The following is a 263-nucleotide window of genomic DNA, read 5'->3' on the forward strand; positions in this document are numbered from 1 at the left end:
TTTTTTACGTTACTCCGTCATTTTTTACGTCACTCCGTCTTTTTACATATCCATCACTTTTTACAGTACTCCACATTTTGGGTCATCTAAGACTTTCTACGCTCTTAGTCATCGTCCCTCTTGCAGCTCCTACTCAGTTCTGTAGCATCTTGCAGCAGTCTGTCCCAGCCACTGACCGGTCACACCACGATAACAATTAAGAAAACTTTTCATTCCCACCTTTCTCCCTTTTCTCCTTCCGTTCTATCCCTCCCTCTCTGTAG

This window comes from Penaeus monodon, chromosome 19, assembly GCF_015228065.2.
Source record: "Penaeus monodon isolate SGIC_2016 chromosome 19, NSTDA_Pmon_1, whole genome shotgun sequence".
NCBI lineage: Eukaryota > Metazoa > Arthropoda > Malacostraca > Decapoda > Penaeidae > Penaeus > Penaeus monodon.